General features: G+C 32.6%; 1 protein-coding gene across 29 annotated transcripts in view; it reads right to left on the bottom strand.

Annotated features, from left to right (window-relative positions):
• The window catches only part of ADGRL3 (adhesion G protein-coupled receptor L3), an 864,507-nt gene that overhangs the window by 670,194 nt on the left and 174,043 nt on the right, over positions 1 to 20,270 (bottom strand). For 25 of the 29 annotated variants that reach the window (XM_021939122.2, XM_031664067.1, XM_021939135.2 and 22 more), the window contains one exon: positions 17,944 to 18,009. The exons of the other annotated variants lie outside the window; for them this stretch is intronic. The gene's annotated coding sequence lies outside the window, so the exon portion shown is untranslated. The remainder of the gene's footprint in view (positions 1 to 17,943; positions 18,010 to 20,270) is intronic. 29 annotated transcript variants of the gene reach the window in all.

The raw sequence follows: 20,270 nt of genomic DNA, 5'->3' as shown, positions 1-20,270 counted from the left end.
GCGCACACAATAAGGAAAGACCAGGTGAGGATATAGTGAGAAGGCAGTCATACACAAGCCAGGACGAGGGCCTACACTGGAAACTGGCACCTTGAAATGGGAGACTTGTAGCCTCCAGAAATATGGGAAAACAAACCACTATTTTTAAGCCACCTAAACAATGGTATTTTGTTAAGGCAGCCCAAGCAGATAAATACAACAGGTAACTAAAAAGACTTGTTAAATGAGTGAATGAATAAATGAATGAATAAATGAAATATGATGGAAAAGCCCCCCCCCTGCCCCACTCCTCACCAAATTCATTTTTATTAAGAAAGAATAACATTTAATGTAAGTTTCTGGCAGTTGCCAGTGTTTCTTCACTCTGCTGGAGGGAAAAAGGGTGACTTCTCTAGCTGATAAGTTTAGGAAAAGAACCTGACATACTCAGTTCATTTCTTTTCCCTCTCCCATCTCCGGGCAGCCAAGCATGCAAAGGGAAAGAGATTCTGGTATATTATTCCACACCATAAGTGTTGTAGCAGCATCACCTTACCTAAGAGATGTGTTTGTATCCCGCTGTGCCTGAAACTGCTTAATTTGAGGTGTGATATTAGGAAGCCCATTGCAGCTACATGCTCCAACTACTTTATTAACATTTTTAAGTTGATCTGTCCAAATCTTTGTCTAGCTCTCAACTTGATTAAAATTCATATGTGTTAAAACAGTGCTACTTATTGAACCTACCAAATCCATGTAGATGACAGCATTATAATTTCAAAATGGGGAATGGATCATCAAATGATTCAATCATTGGTGGAAACAAAGAATAATTTTTTAAAAAATATTTATGAATACTTAAGCACTAACTTTTCTCACGCAGGTAAATAATATCAAAATAAACGAACAAACAACCCCTTCCTGTACAAAACACAGGACATCCAATAGACCAGGCTTTAGCAAACTACAGCCCACAAGATTAATTTGCCACACTGCTTGTTTTTTGTAAATCTTTCAAGCTAAGATTTTTACATTTTGTAAGTGTTGAAGAAAGTCAAAGAGGAAGAAATATTTCATGACATGTGAAAATTATAGGAACCTCAAATTTCAGCACCTATTAAAATGTTATTGGAATACGGCTATGTTCATTTGTTTACTTATTGACTAAAGCTGCTTTTGCACTACAACAGGGAAGCTGAGCAGTTAGGAAAGACCACATGTCCCGCGACACCTAAAGTGTTTACTATCTGGCCCTTTACTCAAAAGGTTTGCTGACCTCTTCAACAGATTAATGGTCTGTAAAATGATGTTTGATCTTCAAAGCTGAAACACTGGCATTCACCTATGCCTAAGGATTACTAGAGAAATACTGAATCTACATACCTGGTTTGAATACATGTTACGGGTTTTTGAACCACATTGTGAGAAGTATTAGTCTTACTAGCATTTTCCATATTTAAAGATGAAAATGTAGAAAACTCTGTGTCCTTATGTTTACTTATTTTCGACAAAAATACCACTAGACTGTATGTTTCCTGAAACATTTCAACTTAGATGATAATAAACTTAGCAAAATTTAAACCATAATAGTTGTTCAATAGATCATTCTTACACAAAAAAACTCTACATTTGAGCAGGCTTTTCTGTTTCTACAGCAGAAGCATTTCTCGTCATGCCTATGCATGTATTTAATTGTGTGAAACATAACTGTTTTCCATTATACACTAAATATTTCATTTTTATTTAAAATGGCGCAGAATGTAATATAATCATTTAATGATTATTATCTCTGGGTTAAATGTGTTCTTCAAAAATAAATGTTCTCCAAATATATTTTGTCTGCAGTGATCAGTGACCCCAACTCCTTTTTACAGTTACACTCTTTTTAATAGATCCAGTATTCTACACACCCTGAATTAATCAGTATAATTTGTTGCTTACGTTGTTTTATGTGATAAAAATTAACTTAATAAAAATGAAACTTTAAATAACTTTCTTAACCTCATTCAAAATGAAAAATTATCAGCAAAAATTCCAGGACTATAATTCTATCCACTGCATTTAAAAATAAAAAATTTTTTTTTTTTTAAATCTTCCTTACACAGAAATTGTCACAGGATCCCTAAAGTCAGATTCTATAATTATTTTTAAAATGAGAAAAGATAAATTCAAAAATGCAAAAGGTGCTATAAAAATAATCATTTTAAATCTAATGCAAACAGAGCAACCTCATGAGAATTCTAACAGACCTTTCAGTGTACTGCACAAGCACGTGACATACCATTAAGGAAATATAATTAAGGACAAGGGAGCAGGAATTTTTTTTTTTTTTTTTTTTTGTAACTTTAGCTGCACATATGGAGATTTTTGTTTCACTTCTGGTTTACTTTCTTTTAATCAAAGACCCCCACTGTAATGCCTTCACACAGGACTCAGTGTTGTGGTTACCATGGAAACCATAATTCTGAATGTCCTAACTTGTGTGATTAAAATTTAACACAAAGTAACATTGATAGTTTTCCCCATTTCCACTACCACCAATATCCAATTCTAATTAGCAGCACAATAACTGATTTGGAAGGAATAAAGCGCTGTGACTACTATAGCCCCACATTGCCAGTTATTCACAAGGAATCCCAGAAACAATATATAGTGATGGTTCTCTTTTACAAAATGCCTGGTTTAACGGAGGAATTATTTCTAGTTCACTTTTCATCACCTCCAGAAAATAAAAAGTATATCGTTTTTCTTCTTTTTATATACTGTAAAAGGTTTTTTTTTTGTTTTTTTTTTCCCCCTATATTTATTTCACTCGCTTGTTCAACCGGAGCAACAGCTTTTTAACACAGGTCTGACATAGTAAAGTAAAAAATGAAACTATGTGACATTTTAATTCCTCAAATCCACAGGTAATATTTATATTCATTTCTATAATTACTACCTTGGTTTCTTCAATATAAAATTAACCCTTCTAGATATATTAACCATGCAAATAACATTGGCAAAATCCTTTAACTGAAGCTTAAAAACTAAACTGAATCTTTCCCTTTTCTCCTTTTTTTTTTTTTTTTTTTTTTTAATGAGCACTCCAGTAGAAGCTAATAAACTCTCAGTACTCCATTAAGGAAATATATGCTCTCTTGCTGATTATTTTGATTCGCTGAAAATTGTCTCAGGGGTATACTTGCACTGATCGTATGCCTTGGTACTCATCGCTTCTACTTATAACAGAGTACAAATTTATTGCATTAGTCAACACAACATTTTAAATGTAGAAATTATACTCTGTCATTCCAACTGAGCTTCTTAACATCTATAAGAGCAAACACAAATGACATCCCTTCTCATTCCTAAAATCCCAAAGGAAGCAGGTTAAATTTATAGAGCAAGAGGGAAGATTTTAAATATTAAATTTTTAGAGTTCAGAGGCTATCTTAGTCATTAAGTCCAACACTCTCAGGTTTTAGCGTAGAAATTGAGGTCCATGAAGCTTAAGGGGTATCTTTGTAGTAGAACCAGTACTAGTAGTTTTAGATGTTGATTTAATATTTTTAAATTATTCACTACAGAATAGTGACATTTCTCTTACTATTTGTTGACATCTTCTACTTATGTTTATAAATCTAATTACCTTGAATGTGCACACATGACATTTGTAAAACAGATCTTGAAAACTAATGAAATGAACCTAAAAAGATGAAATTGGGATTGTTTTAATAATTTTGTTATATGTCATTGTCTGATATAAATTTTGTCATTTCAAATTTTATTTCACACTGAAAATATTTTGTTTTTAAGATTATATCTTAATGCAAACTTTCAAAGTTACGGCTAAATTAGTAAGCAGTTCACTTTGCTAATTAATTCTTACTGTGAAAAATATTTTAAAATCATCTCTATTCCTGAGCATTTTACATATTTCATTTAAATATTATACATCCTTAACTAAATATTTGAGTATTAACTGACATAAACAATTTTTACTTCCAACGTCATTTTGACATTAGAATAAATAATGATTTTAGTAACGTCTGATTCCATCAACAATTTCCATTTCCATATGCTTTCTACTTACAAGTAAAGGATTGTCCTGTCCTATAAATGGTCCATTCAGGACTTTTATTTCTAATTAGAATATGTGAATAAATTCAAGTGACCCAAGAGTAAGTTATTCTTTTCTTTGCAGTTAGACAGAATGATAGAAGAAAAAGCACATATATGTGTTTTGGTGGGGGTTGGGGGAAGTTAAGGAGACACAGTTTTGGAAAGAGAAAAAGTGCACGTAAAAGACGACGAGAGGAAAGAGAAGGATAAAAATTAAGATTCCTTTATTTACATGTTCTTTACATCAGATTAGATATTACATTTTGAAAGATCCTTTGAATATATCAGTTCTTATTTCAAGACTACGGCAAGGGAGTCAAAAATATTGAGAGACGGAGAGAGAGACAGAAGAGAAAGACATTGTATACCAGAGGTTCCATAAATGAAATGGGAGGATAAAAAAACAGAAGAAGTCAAAAAGATGGAAAGGTCAGTAAAACCTAGGGAAGACAGGAAAGGCAAAAAAGAAGTAATTAGGTTAAGTTTGCTAGATAGGACCAACATGAATGAAACTTGCTAACCAGGTCTGGCTGAAGATTTTAAATTCAAAATTCTTGCCAGGTCTTAAATATTAGTAGACATAAGAAAAAAAAAGATAACTTATCTCAGTGAAAAAAGAATAATCCATCTTCAGGTTGGAATGTGGTATAATTTATTGTCAATACATTTGATTGTCATTAACTATCACCAGAAAAATAAGGGTCTACTAAATTTTTTTTTTTCAATTCATCCAAATTCAAAGTAAAAATCATCATTTTTTTTTTCTTTTTAAAGTTCCAAAGTCTGCTTTCTAGTAAAATACTCTTTAATCATATTCCTTTCAATGATCTTATTCTTAATTCTTGAACATATCACAAAGAACATTAATGCTTCCAGGATTGCAGTTTCAGCGAGACATTGTTCAATGATTTTTTTCACAAGGTAAAGTAAAACACATCAAAACCAATATCACTTTATTATTTCAGCATTCAGAGTCTAGCCTGGTGAGCATGATAAAGACATCAACAATAATATGAAGAATGGCTCCCTCCAGAAATTTCAACAGAGATCTGTTTACAAAGTCCAAATTTACTTGCCTGTTCAAATTACAGCATGGACAGCTCTCCAATGACCACTTTATTATTTACCCATTATAATTTCAGCAGCTATACATTCCAGTGATCTTGGGAGTCAAAGACAGAGAAATAGAGTCTTTCATTTAAAGTTTAAAATCTGTCTTTGGAGAAATGATTCTTAGTGATAAGAGATTCAACATACCCCTTGGAGCCTGAAAAGGCCAGTTAATACTGACAATTTTTTATAGGAAATTCGCTAATACTACGGGTTATCAAACCTTCCTGGTAGAGGTATTCATATGAAGCAATTAGAAAATTGAAGCACAGAACTCTTCTCACCCAGAATCTTAGGAATACTAATATTCTGGCTATGTGGTGTAAAAGAGTGTAAAAGTAAAGAAATAAACAAGAGAGAAAACCAGGAATTGAGAGCTAAAAAGATGCTTTCAACTCACAACTCTCTAGGCAATAAGGTGGGCCCTGAAGGAGTTTGAAAAAGCAGGACCACAGAAGGTCATGTGCTTTCATATTCCCCACCGCCCAACATGCCCACATTTGCCTCATTTCTTTTTGACTATTTGTGTTTAAGGCTGGAGAGAACACAAATGGAGCGTGACTCAGCTTCAGTCACATCTGTCCTGTTCCTTAATTTATTTTTCTGTAAATGGATTACTTCCTAGAATGATTGTGAAATTCATTTGAAATTTTAAAAGTTTGTGAGGAGAACAAGTGAAAAGTTTTTAACAACAGGAAAAAGACAGAGGCAATGTTAATGTGCAAGAAAAAAAGTTTGTGGTTTCAAAGACTTAACTTTATATAATTTGGTAACAATTGTAAATAATGTCATAAAATGTGATGATATTTGCTAAAATATTGAAGTCCTAGAAACTGCACTATTCTTGTTGTTTTGTATTATTTTATAGTATATATACTTATCATATTAGAAAACTAATAAAATATAAACTTTTTTATTTTCCTGAATCAAAGTCTCATTCAGCAGGAATAATAATAATAATTTATTTCTTACTAGGCTAATAGATTATTTAGTAAATTACATGAAAGCATGTTTCATAGGGCCTAGAACATAATAGACACTCAGTGAATTTAACTTGAATATGCATTTACATGTGAGAAGTTTCAAAAAGGCCAAAGTACTATAAAAATACATACTATTGGTGTTGAATTATAAATGAATACATTTGCTGGAAAAAAGGTAGATTTATAGTAAATTTATAGTTACTACTTTATACAGTAATAACAATGACAAAGATTTCCCTCCTGGATGATAAAAGCTTTGATGCAACAAAAAAGACAGTGATTGGGAAAGTCAAAATTGTGTTGGTTACTCATCATTTTGACCTACACTGTACAATACGTTGTTAGAGATCAAAGTCCTTAAAATAAAACAATGCCCAACACCTCAGTTCAACTGAATCAAGTTGGCCATCATTCAGCCAATATAAAGCAGATAAGACTCTCTCCTTAGGGATTAACATCACAAATGTGATTATGTAATTTGATAGGTATATTCCTATAAAAGTTTTATTTTTTAAATACTCAATTTGGGCTGATCTATGGCATTATCAAAAAAGTAAATAACGTCTTTTTTTAAATGAAAAACTTTATCATCATTAATGACAGAAATGGTCCAACATTATAATTTAGTTTGCATTCTAAATATATTAAATATAAATAATGAGAAAAATCTAATGGTTTTTCATTAATTTTAAACTTTGTTAAAAGTTCACTTTCTGCTACAGCTAAAGCTAAAAGGATGTTGTCACCAGATGACATGTATGTATAGGAAATCTGTCAAGCACTTGGGTGAAAAGCACACTGTAGGTAGCGCTTTACAAATAAATCCTTTCCCTCCTTAGCTAAAATAGGCTACAGTAAATGCAATATGAATATGATCTCAATTCAGGTATGTTTTTCCAAACTTATGGTCTCACAACAACAAAACACCCTGGTTAGTTTGGTAGAGACTCCATTCATTCATTATTCCTTGTTTGTCAATCAGCATTAGCTCAATGTGCTCTCAACAGGTGGGATAATAAATCTATGTGCTCCTCTTTCTACATTAACACTTCAGCTATTCCCATCCATATCAAAGTTTTCCAATTTGTTTTATATTAAATTTGTTCCCTGGTATTTTATTGAAGTCCATGCCAGTTAAAACATTTTCAGATATCATTTTCTGATACATTATCATTTTCTGGTCTCTTTCAAATGAGTTACAATTGGCTATTTTTTTAGCGAAAGCTTTAATTTGTTATAATATTTTATCAAACAAATCCAGAATAGGTCATTACCTATTAAAACCTTCATATTTTTATTATATTTGTTGTGTAAAATTAACATATAATAGTGAGTATGTTTTAACTAAAGCTAGAAAATAGACCAGCTGAGAGAGAAAGCACCTGAAATAACAATAACAGTAAAGCAAAGTTAATAGAAATTATCTGTATAAGTTTTGTGAATAAATTGTGGTCTTAAACAACAAAACACCCTGGTTAGTTTGGTGGATGACTTCATTCATTCATTATTCCTTGTTTGTCAATTAGCATTAGCACAATGTGCTTTTCAGAAGCCATATAAGCTATATATACAGGAAAGGTTTTTATAATACATTTCCTCTGTTCTTATCCTATGAGCAATTATTTTCAGAGGTGGTATCATAGGGAATTACTGCTGCAATATTGACTGATACTAGTGTAATAAGAAGAAGCATTCATTTTTCTTGAATATTTATACTATGTCCAGAAAAAATATCACACTTACATTTTCAACCACCTTATCACTAGATTGTCCTGGAACTGACAATCCAAAAATACTATTAGTTCAGTGTATTTAATCAGATATGAAATTAAATTGAAATGAAACATAATCTATTAAAATTTTTATTTGTGGAATAATTAATAACACTGAAGATTTTTTCAGTTGTGGCTGAGAACACTGAAACACAATTAACAAAAGTATGTATAAAATTTAGTTTCTTCATTTAATTTTAAAATGGAGAGTTTATAAGATTATACATATATTATACCCAAGTTTTATAAAAATCTAGCCATTCAGAATTTTGGTAACAAAGTCAGCAAACAACTGCTTGCTTCCATTATGCTTGTAAGAGGCAATTTGAGAATATACTCCCCAGGAATTAAATTTTGTGAATAAACATTTTAGCTAATTGCATTATTGTTCTCAGAACACTGAAGACAGCAGTAAACTAAACCAAGCAATCCAATTTCTTTATTTCTTTTCTTAAAGCAATTAAATTCTCTTCCACAAACACATTTTAGAAATCAAGGAAAAACTACATGTATTGTATACTGGATGGATAGGGAAGATACGTAATTTTTTAAATATATATTTAAGTATAAAATTTGTGCTGTTTTAAAGAAGAAAAAGTTCGGTATTCAATGGTTTGTGTAAAAGTTCAGTGAGGGGAGTTTGTCATTTGAACTTTTCATCAGTGCTTAGGGCACTGCATTTTGGGAACAGTGCGAAGAATACTATCTGTTCAAAAATACTATCCGTTCAAAGAATACTAACAATGAATGGCTATCCAATCCAGCCATCCATTTCAGATTTTTATCTGATCATTTAATCCCATCTTTAATGTATGTCTTACACTCTTTAGAGATCTTATTATTTAATAAAACAATATCACAATAATACCTGTATACTTAGGTCTCTACTAAATACATAATAATATAAAAAGAGTTCTCCTAATATGTCCTTAAATTTCCTCTTGTTTGCTTCCTAATCCAATACTCTATCACTCAGGAAAATTATATTTTCTCCAAAACAGATTATTCATTATTTTATGATAAATAATATGGTCTTATCATGACCATACTCTTAGAAAGCCCATTCTCTGTTCTCCACTAATAAGATCCTTTTCATATGCTATGAAATCTGCAAAGTTTTCACAAAGAATTTTATTAAGAATTAATTACTCTCTATTCCTCATGTTCCTATTAGAGTACTTGTCATATTATCATACAGCTAGCAGTACATGTTTCTGTATCCCCAACTAGACTTCCAGTTTTCTCCAGATGGTATGACATTATTACTCCAGAACACAGCCGAGGTCTTATGCACACCAGACGCTAATACAATATGCACTAAATAAATGATTTATTTTAAAGTAAATTCAAATTAACATATTTTATTCTTCATTCCTCTTCAAGGGTTATGATGACATTAATTAGCATTTGAAAGATGGTACTTAATGTTCTGCATTACACCAATATAAGTAAAAGTGATATGTTTAATGTTTCCTTTTCTTGTAAGCATATAAGCTTGAAAATTTTAAAAATGTATATTCACCCTGAAAAAAAATTGAAAATTTATAATAAAGCCTGTGTTTCATAATTAAGTAAAGGCTCTAAATTATTACTGACATTTTAAATTCTGAAAAAAAATTAAAAATGTAATGCTCAATAAAATTCCATTATACTAAAAAATGAGGATATGAATTTACATTTACTCATGTACTTGCTTAATCTAAATTTTTTTAAAATAATAAGCTTTTGAAAATCAATACGAAAATTAATGATTCTATAATACTTAAGCTACTGGATTACTTAGTGCATTTCTGTCAAACACTAAAACTTTTTCTTTAAGTATTTTTTAAGGTCTTTAAAAATGTACATATCTTTGACTTCTCACAAGAGTATACAAAACACAGAGGCCAACTAACTTTTTCTTCTCAATGACCCAGGCTCATCACAGAATTGCAACATCTTATTTTTTTAGATCACGGAGGTTATTTGTGAGTAATAGAGTGCTGTTCTTGCTAATTGGACAAGTGAGAATACTACAATCCAGGGAGATCGTGTGGTGTGCCCTGGGTCTCAGAGCAAGTTAATGGCAAAACCAGGCTTAGAATGGAGAGAATCTTATTCAGGGTTCTTCCCAATAGGAACCACATTTGAAAATTGTGTATAACTCATTGGCTCTTAGATACATAGAGAAACTTTGCTGTCACATATAAGGGATATAGCCAGCTATATTTAATAATTTTATGAGGATTTTTAGTGTTTATTGGGTTCCTATACCTAATATCCAATGTCAGAATCATGTTTTGTTGTATTTCCATTGTTTCATAATTTGGTGTATTTAATCAGAGAGGTTTTGTATACTAGATGACCAAATATGTTAGAATACATTTGTAAATATTTTCTCATGAGACTCTTTTCTTTCTTTCTCTCTCTTTTTTTTTTTTTTTTTTTTTTTCTGAGACGGAGTTTTGCTCTGTGGCCAGTCTGGAGTGCGGAGGCGAGATCTGGGCTCACTGCAACCTCCGCCTCCCGGGTTCAAGCTATTCTCCTGCCTCAGCCTACCAAGTAGCTGGGACTACAGGCGCCCGCCACCACGTCTGACGAATTTTTGTATTCTTAGTAGAGAAGGGGTTTCACCATGTTGGCCAGGATGGTGTCGATCTCCTAAGCTCCTGATCCGCCCGCCTCAGCCTCCCAAAGTGCTGGGATTACAGGAGTGAGCCACCACGCCCACGCATGAGACTTTTGTACGTAAAAAGAAAACCATTTATCAACGTAAATTCTGAAGGGCACTTGACATGAGCTTTAATTAGAATAAAACAGCTGAATATTCATCCACTACGGAAAACAGTTAAGCCTTATTTCTATGGTCAATCGTTTTGGCATCATCTACCATAGGAAACAAGACAAAATTCATAGAAAAAAGACAAAAATATCAAGGAAGGAAAATATCATAAAAGTAGCATTTTGGCCAGGTGCGGTGGCTCAAGCCTGTAATCCCAGCACTTTGGGAGGCCAAGGAGGGTGAAACACGAGGTCAGGAGATCGAGACCATCCTGGCTAACACGGTGAAACCCCATCTCTACTAAAAAATACAAAAAAAATTAACCGGGCAAGGTGGCGGGCGCCTGTAGTCCCAGCTACTCCGGATGCTGAGGCAGGAGAATGGAGTGAACCCGGGAGGCGGAGCTTGCAGTGAGCCGAGATCGCGCCACTGCACTCCAGCCTGGGTGACAGAGCAAGACTCCATCTCAAAAAAAAAAAAAAAAAAAAAAAAAAAGTAGCATTTGCAGTTGGATTATTGTCTTACCTAAATCTAAACATCAATAAAAGCAGGTCTTGCCATAGTCATACTAGAGTTAAAAAAAAATTGACAAAATCCAGCGTTTGAAGAAGATAAAAGTTTCTGCATACCAACAATTTATATAATAAAAATGGCACCATAAATAGAAATAAATAGAAACTAGAACAAAATAGGTAACAGAAACGAAATGTAGAAATAATAATAAAAAAAATCAATAGATAAACTTACTATATGACCAGCAATCCCACACTTGGGTATTTAACCTAGAGTGATGAAAACTTACACACATGCATGCAGACTCACACACGTTGCAAATGAATGTTCATAACAACTTTGATATGGTTTGGATGTTTGTCCCCTCAAACATCATGTTGAAATGTAATCCCTAATGTCAGAGGTGTAGCCTGGTATGAGGTGATTGGGTCATGGAGGTGAATCCCTCATGAACGGCTTAGTACCCTTCTTGATAAGGAGTGAGTCCTCACGCTGAGTTCACGTGAGATCTGGTTTTTTAAAAGAGTGTGACACCATCCCCACCTCTGTCTCTTGCTTTCTCTCTGGCCATGAGCTACATCGGGCCCTCTTTGCCTTCTGCCATGATTGTAAGCTCCCTGAGGCCCCCAACAAGAACAGATGCTGGTACCATGCTTCCCGTGCAGTCTAGAGAACTATGAGCCACAATAAATCTTTTTCTCCTTATAAATTGCCTTGCCTCTAGCATTATTTTATAGCAGTACCAACGAACGAACACAATCTTTTATTATCACTACAAATTAGAAATAACTCAAGTGTTTTTCAATAGGTAGATAAATGAACTGCGATACATCTATACAATAAAATACCATTCAGCAATAAAAACAGGAATGAATTATTGGGGCACTCAACAACAAGGATGAACCTCAAAGGTATTATGCTGAGAAAAAGAAGTCAATCTCACAAGGCTACACACTGTATGGTACATAGGAATGGAGAACAGACCGTGGTTGCTGGGAATTTAGGGGCAGAGGCAGAGTGTTTGACTACACAGAAGCAGCACTAGGAAATTTTTAGATGACAAAACTGCTTTGTATCCTAAATGTGAAAATTACACAATTCTATACAGGTTTTCCATTTCATAGAATTTTCAACAGAAAACAAAGCATACAAACAAAAAAACTATATGCATAAATATAGATGGAAAGGCAACAGTTGTGGTTGTATAGGTATCTATATTTGTTAATTCATCAAATATTTACAATAAGTAATTTTAAATGTATGTTGTCAAAAAATTTAAATGTATATTGTCAACTGAAAGAGAACAATGAACAAATCTCCCTCCCGCAAGAAAACGAAAAGTCAATAGCTAATAATGCACTGTTTATGACACAAAACACCAATCTATAAATATTTATAGCTCAGAACAGACCTCACTCTATTCAACATAGCATCCCTGATTCAGGTAGAAATAAGCAGCCTTTTTTGGACCATCATAATATTTGTTCAATGCTGTGGGTTAGACACAGCAGTGGACACTTTAAGATAAATAATATCTGGTCAAGACAAGGATCAGAATACAAAATTTTGACTGGGCTACTCTACTGCTAGTTCAGGGTTTAGCCGTAAAAATAAGAAAAAACAGAGTTAACATAACGATGAGTATGTACTCACTTTATAACATAAAAATTTAATAATAAACATTTATTTTAAAATAACTAAATTTTAAAATTAGTTATTATTGTTAAATTTAATGTAAGTTTTAACAGATTTAGTAAGAAAAGCTATACACACCAAAAATACTGATCCAAGAAATTGGTTATAACCTTTTGTAAAATTCTGTTAAAAATGAATTTTATTTTTGTTTTGGTGGGGAAAAAAAAAGTATTATTGTTGTTTTGTATACACTCCATTTGCTGTTCATGGCTTCACAGCCCGCTCTGTGGATTAAGTAGTAGCTGACAACTTTTGCTTTGCTCAACTGACTGGCAGCTATCATTCGAATACCAGACTTATCTTTATGCAGATTTCTAAAGGTCACCATTTATGCCTGTAAATTCTGAAGGGCACTAACTATGTACAGCTGACAGATTCTGACAGCCACGATATCTCCAAGAGTGGAATAAGCAGGAATGCCTGTCTGAATAATTAATGTGCTTTTACCCTGCCCATAGCCAGTTTTTACATCCTGCACATTCTGACTGTGGTTTTGAAATTAATTAGAAAACATAATCTCATAGCAAACCAAAACTTCCTTTTTAAATTTCTACAAAAAAGGGGGTAAAAAAATGAGACAATTAAAGGCCTTCAGTTTAAAGTGTTAAATTTATAGAAATCACTCCTACCCAGAGATGAAAATTAACATCTAGTTCTGGATATTATTTCTGGAAAAAAACAGACATTACTATTTCTGTGAAGACATTACATCGTTACTGTATAAAAAGCGTATAAAAGCAAATAAGCAAAGAATTCTGCTCCCTACACTGCTCAATAAATGGCCCCACCACAAACAATGTTGCCACTTTCAAACCTGAGACTGATTCCTGATTTCAACTTTTCTCTCACTACTCAAATGCAATCAGTCACTAAGATCTATCAGTGAGCCTTCTAAATAGTCTTAAAAGTGTTACTCCCTGTCCATCCCCATTGTTGTTGTGTTAAACTGGATCTTTCTCATACCTCACCTGAGTTATTACAAATATTTCCTGGGTAATCCACCTGCCTCCAGTCACATGATCATGCATGCTGCTTCCAGAGTTATCTTTCTAATATACAAATCCATGAGCTAAGCCAATGGTTCAATATAAAAGACACAAAAACAGAAATTAAAAGGATGCTATAAAGAGGAAATATTTAGAATTCATAAAATAATGGAAGGAGGCAATAAACAAATTTTGTGTAATGTGGTAATATATGCTCTGGAGAAAAAATAAGGCAGGAGATGGGGAGAGGGTACTCCCAAACAGTTTCCATTTTAAATGGGAATGTGCAGGGAAGGCTGCCATGAGAAGAGAATACCTGAAGTCTAGGAAACAAGCCATGTGAATAACTGGGGAGACTGATCAGTAGAAAGGCCCAGGACATTCAACCCTAGGTATATATCCAAGAGAAATAAATACATACACCTACACAAAAACTTGTACAGAAATCTCCAAAGCAACGTTATTCATAAGAGCTTAAACATTTCAAAAAGTCCATCAACTAATATTAGGGGAAATATCAGCTGCCATTTTCTTATTGTTGCCTTGGTCATGTATTAATAAAATAATCTTCATTTTTCCAATTTTGACGTTAGGGCTACATAAAAGCAATTTTCTAGATGTGAAGACTAGTTTAGTTAAAAATCATAGAATTCCGTAGATGCACTTAACCAAATTCATTCAACGTGAGTACAGTAAAATATCCTTTCAAACAACCACCACCATCAAAATCCCAATGAGTAGCCACTTGAATACTTTTGAACACTCTGGGGGCATTCAGATTGATGTTTATTATCTTGATGTTTCAGATAGCTCAGACTAGATAAAAGGAATAGAATTAGAACATCTTCTCGATAAGTTATTTTTTATAACAGATTAGCATTATGATCTTGAGCCAACATTTAATTTAATGACTGTCACAGGTCCCAAATATGAAGTTTCTGGACAAATCATAGGGATTGTTGCCATGTTAAATGTTTGGCAAGTTTGTTTTCTAATATTTTAATTGAGATCTAATTCATATACCATAAATTCACCATTTCAAAGTATACAAATAGAGGACCTTGGCATAGTGTTTATCCTTTCTTTGCTTCACTTTCCTCACCTGCATAATTGAGTTAACAATATGATCTACCACACAGTATTTAGAATAGAACAATGCATATCTTAAGGACTACGTAAGTTTTTGTAAAATACGCTACAGTTTTTTGAGCCTCCAAAGGAAAGACATGCTGGAGAAGGTCCATTTTGCACAGGAAATGACCTCTTTGAATGTATTTAACACACAAATCCTTGGAGTAATTCTTTAATTCTCTATCTCACACATTACACATCCATCAGTATATTTTGTCTGACCACTTCTAAACACCTCTTAGGCTACTACCTTTATCCAAATCACAATCCTCTTCTGCGTGGATAATTACATCACCCTCCTTTTTTCTTTCCTTGCTCCACTGTTGTCGCAGACAGCAACTGGAGACCTGATCCATCTTCAACCTTCTTTGCTCTCCAGCTGCCCTGGCTTCATTGCTGTTTGTAGAACACACTAGGCCACTCCACCTAAGACCCTGGGCCTTTCCATCAACTAAAAAATGGATAAACAAAATGTGGTGTATATCCATATAATGGAATATTATTCAGCCATAAAAGAAATGAAGTAATGATTCCTGTACAATAAGGGTGAAACTTGCAAATATTATGCTAACTGAAAAAGACAGACAGGAAAGGCCAAACATATGATTTTTTTATATGGTAGACTCTCAGTGAAAGTACATTAGTGGTTGTCAGACGGTGGGGCAAGAGTGGAATGAAAAGTAACTGCTAATGGATACAAGGTTTCCTTTTGGGGAAATAAAAATATTGTGAAATTAGAGAGCAGTGATAGCTGCACAACTGTGAATACAGTAAAAGAAAAAAACAAAAAAGTAGGGAATTGTATACTTTGAAATGGTGAATTTATAGTATATGAATTAGATCTCAATTAAAATATTAGAAAACAAACCTGCCAAACATTTAACATGGCAACAATCCCTATGATTTGTCCAGAAACTTCATAGTTGGGACCTGTGACAGTCATTAAATTAAATATTATTAAGTCGTAATGCTGTCTGATTTTTCATAAAGAAAATAAACATGAGGAGATGTTCTGAAATTTTATTCCGACATCCCCCTGAATACTTTTGAACACTCTGGGGGCATCTAGGATAGAAAATTAAGCTTTTGTAAGGCAAACATGATACTTCACGGACTGTTCCAGGTCTACTTCACCTGACTCCTCTCCTAACCCTGTCTTACCACATATGCAATCTTTCAGCTGCAATGGAAGCAGCAATCTTTCAATGGCCATCCCTTGCTCTTTCACAAACTAGTGTGTGGGCCTGGAATGTATAACCTCACCTTCCCTGTCACAACAACTCCTCCGTGAATTTCACAGCTTCTCTGAAAGTTTCGGAGCCTCCAGCAGAAGTGAACTGCTCCCACCTTTCTTTCTTTAGCAGTCTGTCAGGAACTCCTTCAAAATGTGCACACTAGTATCTGCAGTGCTTCATCTTTTTCACCAGTTTTTAATATGTCCACAGCAAACATATCTAAGTTTGCTTGCATTATTTTTTTTTAAAAAGGATGATTGCCTGAGTGTGTTTTATATATTGATTTATTTCACCAGCGTTAAGTACTAAATAAACTATTACATATCCAACATAGTAAAAGAATGTCTGCCAAATTTAGTTGTTAATGTATAAATAAGCTAATAAATACGAATGAAAGACAGTCAATCACATCTATTCTGAAAGAAGGAAATAATATTAATTGTTCGCAAATGTGATTGAGTGTGAAGAAGAAAACACTGACAAGAAATTCCAAATGAAAGAAATTCAATCATATCTCTTCTGTGAAAGAGGAACAACATTGCTTGCATATAGAAATAAATACGGGGAAGAAAACAGTGACAAAGTAAGGCAAAAATACTTAAAAGACAAAACATCAACTGGAAAATGTAGTGCATACAAAGGCAGGTGCAATAGTTTTACAATTTAAAGTCATGCATTACTCTTAGAGTTCAGAAAAAAGTACGGAATATTTGAAAATAGATGATAGCAATTAAAGTACATATCAATTATGTCAATAATTCAAAATAAAATGAACTTAAATCATTTTAATATGAAGAACAATAGGAAAGTTGATATCAAAATGAAATGAACTTAAATGATTTTAATATGAAGAACAATAAGCAAGTTGATATTTCAAATTTTAGGCTATGTATTTATAATAATGTACACGCTAAACTTTACAAAGTAACTTTATAAAAATTACTTTTAGTAACTTCAAGAAAAGAGGAAATTCTCATTGTACTGTTGATTGATTAATATGCCGGCCTGTTTTGCCTTCTATGATTTTCTGGGGAAAATGTAAATATGGATATTGACATAAAGTTACACCGTTTGAAATATTTTATGCTGGACTTCATAAACATATTTCTGATAATTAACAACATAATTTTTGAAAGTAATTTGCTTAATATTAAACATCTGGTTGCTACCAAATGAATATATTTTATTACCTAATATCTATATTCAACATTATGAATATGTAATTGAAAACGGAATGAATTAAACAAAAATGACTTTATCACATTGTGTTAGTGTACATGCAGCAACTGAAAAAAAACTCAGTATGGTTATTCTGCATTAGTTAAGAAAGTAATAAAACATATGTGCCTTTCCAAAAAGGTGGAGACCTACTAAAACTATTATTTTTAGCTCATTTATTTTTCATATAGCTAGAGTATATTTCCTCACAACAGCAATATTTTTAATTAGATCACTTATAATTTGTTCACAAGAAATATGATTTTTGGAAAATGTATAACAAGAAATGGCAATTTGTTTTCCAAAAATATGTAAGATTCCATTTTAGTAACACATTACAAATATGCTGACGTTTCAATATGGTAAAGACTCATAAAATAATATACTAACTTGAACGTAAATATTTTAAAATAAATTTTGAAATTATATGGTTGGCAATAATAATCTACTGATTACCTTAATTTGCTCTTCAATTGCTAAAAATCCATGGTTTTTTCCTCCGATTTATCAAATTAAACATTTCTGAAAAAAAAGAAAAAAATATTTAATTTCATGATGAGAAAAAATAAATACTCTGTGTTATGGTTACAGTTGTAGAACTATTTGAATATTTCTTGTTGGTTGCCAAGTTTATTATTTCCCACAATGCCTGAGGTCTCACAGCAGAACTATGGTATGTAGAGGAAATTTAGGACACAGATGACATATCTTCCTATACTATCTAGTTTATTATAAGGTTTACTGGGAAAATTGATGGATTTGATAGTCAAGATTTTTTTTCTAATTAAAAGAATATAACATTTTTAATATAAGTTTTGCTATTTCCAAGAAATATCCTTATTTCTTGCCATAGGCTCTTCTAGCTAAGATACTGGGATGAGTCTTATCACTTTTGCCATTAGATAACAGGCATAGAAAACAAACTGAGAAGCACCTTAGCACATCTAATCATACACACACACACACGCACACCCTTATTTGTGTATACAGACACAAATACTGTAATCTATTTATTTGCAGTAATCTAAATAAATTTGGATTTTAAAAAATAGAAAGAAATATACAAAAGCATAAGTTTATTTAAATCAAAGATGTATAGAGGTATTTGAGTTTTTATTTTCTTTAAATTACCATATGTTTTTATTTTAGTAAACAAGTAATAAGACAGACTTTTTACACCCAAAAAAATAGTATTGTCCTTCAAAGTATTTTCTTTAGATATTTAATATTTTCTAATGGTTTTGTAACTGGCCATATCCATTTCTGAATGTTCCAATAGGTCTATTTAAAGAGCTTTACACAAAGCTCTTTAGTTTTAGTTACTAGTTTTAGTTACCATACAAAGAGCTTTACATAAAGCTCTTTAGTTTTAGTTACTAGTTTTAGTTATCATACAAAGAGCTTTACACAAAGCTCTTTTGTTTAAGTTACTAGCTTTAGTTACCATACAAAGAGCTTTACACAAAGCTCTTTAGTTTTAGTTACTAGTTTGAGTTACCTTACAAAGAGCTTTACACAAAGCTCTTTAGTTTTAGTTACTAGTTTTACTTACCATACAAAGAGCTTTACACACAGCTTTACACAAAGCTCTTTGTATTAGTTAGTTATTATTATATTTAGTATTTATTTATGCTATTAGTGGTAGTATGCAATCAGGAGGTTAAGTAACTATATATATGATAAACAGTGACAAAATCCATTATCTATTCTAAAATTTTGTCCCCAAATGGATAAAGAATGAGATACAGGGCAGAAAGTCAATAGCATAAAATTAAAGTTGAGCTCTACTTTACCAAATCACTATTGATTAAAATAAGATATGCTATGATATAAAATGAAAACAAATTAGTGAAAGCTATTCACTGATAAAAGCATTACATTTTGTTCAGGGACTTAAAAAATACTAAAGCAATGAAACTCACTGTATTTTTGGAGTGAGTGTCCATTTGTATTTGCCCAATTAGTGAGGTTTTTGTACCACAAGAACAATTAAAGTTCATACTTGAATGCCACACTTGACTGCTTGGACAGGAAAAACAAATTTTTAATCAATTGCTTAAATTTCACTGGACGATCATTCTATCATGCTCTCTCAATAATTACTGGCTGTCACTTTTTTCCCCTGGTTTTTGAAGAACTGGCATATCTCATCTTCAAATGTTCTACATATCTAAACAATCATGGGTTGTTCTCTACAGGTTTGCCTACAATACTACCACCTTTAATATCTTTTATTGTTTCCTTCCCATCTGGGAAATACATTCTGACATCCAAGCATGACTAATTTCACAAAGTTCTCCCTAATACTACCAAACCTACTCCACCACAGACAAAACCAATCTTATCTTCCCTGACACTCCTATACCTCTCTGTACATTTCTCTATTTTGCTGAAAGCTACACTATAGTATGAATTGCTAGAGAACAGAGACTGTGGCTTCTTCAATCTGTATTACTCCTCCCTAAAGAACTAAACACCTAACAGCGCCACAAAATGCTGACTGGGTAAACAAAACATTTCCATTTCTTAATTGAACACACACGCACGCATGCACACACACACACACACACACACACACACACAGAAACTTGTTTATTGGAAACTGTATTGGCTGAACATAAATTAAGACCAAAAACAAAAGTACACTCTTATATGTGTCTTTGAATTTGTTTGTATAGCTACCTTTATAGGTTCGTTTTCTTTTTATAGGTAAGCACAGAGAATCTTCCATTTACAGTTTGGTTATTCAACATCTCAGTGCCTCTCTCAATTACAGCCACTTA

The sequence above is a fragment of the Papio anubis genome, chromosome 3 (assembly GCF_008728515.1).
Source record: "Papio anubis isolate 15944 chromosome 3, Panubis1.0, whole genome shotgun sequence".
NCBI classification, from domain to species: domain Eukaryota; kingdom Metazoa; phylum Chordata; class Mammalia; order Primates; family Cercopithecidae; genus Papio; species Papio anubis.
This window is presented reverse-complemented; position numbering and strand designations above follow the sequence as displayed.